Source organism: Galeopterus variegatus, unplaced genomic scaffold, assembly GCF_000696425.1.
Source record: "Galeopterus variegatus unplaced genomic scaffold, G_variegatus-3.0.2 Scaffold4180, whole genome shotgun sequence".
NCBI classification, from domain to species: Eukaryota; Metazoa; Chordata; class Mammalia; order Dermoptera; family Cynocephalidae; genus Galeopterus; species Galeopterus variegatus.
This window is the reverse complement of record NW_007730291.1, coordinates 169,306-172,537: the sequence shown is the minus strand read 5'-3', so window position 1 is coordinate 172,537 and position 3,232 is coordinate 169,306.

Here is a 3,232-nt window from a genome sequence, read left to right as displayed (position 1 = left end):
CGACGGCCCCGCCGGGCGACCCCGCCGCCGCCACGTGCCAAGCCCTCTGCGCCCTCGGACTGACTCCGGGCGAGCAGGACCCGGGGCTTCCAGCAGGAAAGGGACATCACCGCGCCGCTGCGAGCCCTGCCCTGCTGAGGCCGAGGGGCCTCGGCCGCGGAGGGGGACGGAGCGCGGTGGCCGCGCCCGACACCGGTCACACTAAATGCAATTATTTATCGTTACTTTCAGGAGCCAAACAACGAGAAAACCAACAACGGCATCCACTACAAGCTCCAGCTGTTGTACAGCAACGGTAAGTGCTCCCGGCCCGCGCGCTGCCGCCTCCTCTGCCGCGGCCGCTGGCTTTCCTTTTCCGCGATGGTTAAAGGACGTAAAGATTTCGAGATTAAAATGACATGGATGTAAACACGAAAGCTTCTCATGGCATAGAAGGAAAACAAAACATAAACGATCAATAAGTCGATGGCACTTCACATGATTAACCGGTGGGGCTTGAAGTAGAAAGTAAAGAGGGATCGATAAGGGCTCCAGCAGAACATCACTTTCAAGTGACTTTTTTCAATTTTGCGAATTAATGTTAATTATTGGGATGGGGGGAGCTCCGTGAACCGAGCATAACTCACTTCCTGTGCACGACTTTTTAAAAAAAATCCTCGAGAGACCTCAGAAAGAGTTCAGACTCAGTTTCATTCGGTGCTTTCTCTTTTCTGAAAATAAATGACCACATGGGCCCACCGGGCACAGCGACCAGGCCTGCTCTCCACCAGGAGAGATTTCTTGCACCTTTAAGTGCAAGCCCTGAGAGCCTTAAGGTTCTTGATTAAGAAAAGGACAAAATAAAGCCAGAAGTGGTTGGGGTTCTCTTTTTCCCATTGGAAGGGGCTGCCTGAGTTCTGCTGCATCACGGCAGCAGCAGCAGCAGCAGTCCTCAGTGACAGACTTCCTGTGGCCCAAGTGCCCTTCCTGAGGTGCAGGCTAAATTCCTGATGAGAATTTGTCTCTGTTTTTTGCAGGAGTTAGAACAGAGCAGGATCTGTATGTTCGCCTCATAGATTCCATGACCAAACAGGTGAGAAAGTTGATGCCTTTGCACGAGTACTCACTGCTAAGTTGGGCTGTCCTGGGGTCCAGAGACAAGGGGACTGACACATGTATCTGGTGTATTTGTTTTTCATTTAGCTTCCTTGACATGCTAATGAGAATTCCATATTTATTGGAATAAATGAAGCGATTGGTAAAATAGTTTATGTTGTCATTAGAACAGGACCTGCATACTTTATTGAATGGCTTGTGATTAGAATCCTATTCTGTCTTAATTAATTATGGTAATTAATATTTGACAGAAAAATTTCAAGATGCCCCCCCCTTGTTTATTTTTGAACGTTTCTCTCTGTGCTTGGAATCATTTCATTGATTTTTTTTTTTCCCTATAACAAAGGCAACTAACTCCTTTTCAAAGCCCATGGAGTTGGACTTGATTAGTTCATTTTTTCTCCTTTCCAGTGTGATGGTCTAGTAACATGAGACGTTTATTTGGATTTAAAAGTTAAATGTGTTGGGGTGAAAAGTCACCTTGTTCTCCTCTAGTCCATCTTCACCTCGAAGCCCCCCATCTCCATAATTCAAACTCCACGCTCCAGGGGTCACTCAAACCCGTCCACTGCTCTGCTCCCTCTCCCACCCTCTGTCATACCTTGTAAATAACATAATTACAAGCAGTTCCTTATTAAATTATTTAACCTGTCTTGGTCAACTTTTCTGATGATAACTATTGGCTATCAGTAATGTGATGAAGCACAGAAAAGCGTTTCACTGCTTCTTGACTTCGTGCAGTCTCTGGCTGCTGGGTTTGTGCTGGGTGGCTTGTTGTTTCTGTTGTTTGTTTTTGTTGTTTTAAAGATCCCCCCTTTTCTTAAAATAGAGTGTGGGGGGGGCAGGGGGGGCAGGTCTAATTCCTAAATTAAAGCCCCTTGGCACAGATTGATTTAAAATGTACTTGCAAGCTGGACTTCATGCTTAGAAATGAAAGTGGCTCCTTCACGTTTGATGCTAACTTTAAGAATCATGGGCCAAGTAGAAGGAGAGGCCGTGGGTGCTTCCTGCCGCCCGACACACATGCGTGTCACTGTCTGAACGCAATTGGTTTGCGAATTTTATTTCCCTTTTAAAAAGTTTGTCTTTACCTAGGTAGCAAGGGTGTTAGATCTGAATGTCTGCAGCGGCAGAACGGTGTGGTTTTCTCTTAGAGTAAAACAGATCTGACAGGTAAACCACCGTCTTTCTGACAAAGACGGGGGCGGTGTGCCCTTCGGTGATGATTTCACTCGATTCAGGCGCAGGGAAGCCTGTGGACCTCGGGCTGCTGCTTGACCGGGTGCTTTTATTTCCTTTGTATATGCGGACTCAATGTTTTGGGAAATGGCTGGAGTCTAATTAAGAGGTTCATGTGGGCAGCACTAAGTTTCTCTGTTGTCGCGTAGAGGAGGAGGCGGCTTCATCTTAAGTCCACTTTTATTGTTCCTTCAGCCTCGTACCTTTGCGGTATAAACAGGGTTGAAAATAAAGGCATTTAATCTCCTCTCACTGACGGAGATGGGGGGAAAAAAAAGGAAAGAAATAGCCCAGTAACTGATCAAAGAGTCAATGGCGCTGAACCGACAGTTTATGGATTTCTGTTTGTGATACAAAATAAAAAATAAATCAAATATAAACACGGGGATCCATCGGAGGACAAGCCGCTCTCTGAGAAGTGCTGGTGCCCGCCACGGCCGCGCGCCCTGCAGCCCCAGGCGGCTCGTTGGCCTGCGGTGACACCCATCACTTCTGTGGGTCTGAGCGGGGGTCCGGGTGGGAGGCTGGGGGACAGGGGCTCCCGGGGACCCTCCCTTCTTCCCAGGAGGGCGGCCCCCGGCTTTCTCCAGAGAGGGCTTTGTCCGCCTGGAAGTAGAGAGAAGGGGCACAAGTGCCCGAGGAGGTTGGAAGCAATTTCCAGATAATGTCCAGGGGAGCGGGGGCGGGAGCCGGAGCGAGGACAGCCCTCCCCTTTCCGTGGCATTTTCTGCCGGGAACTCGCCGCCGCAGCCCCTGCCTCCCGCCCCTCCCCCGGTGGCCTTTTCTTTCTTTTTCTCTTTTTTTGCGCGGCCGGCGGTGCAGGTCCTGGCGGACGGCGACGCAGGCCCTGGCGGACGGCGACGCGGGCGGCCCCAGCCCCCGGCTCGGGTTCCCGGCG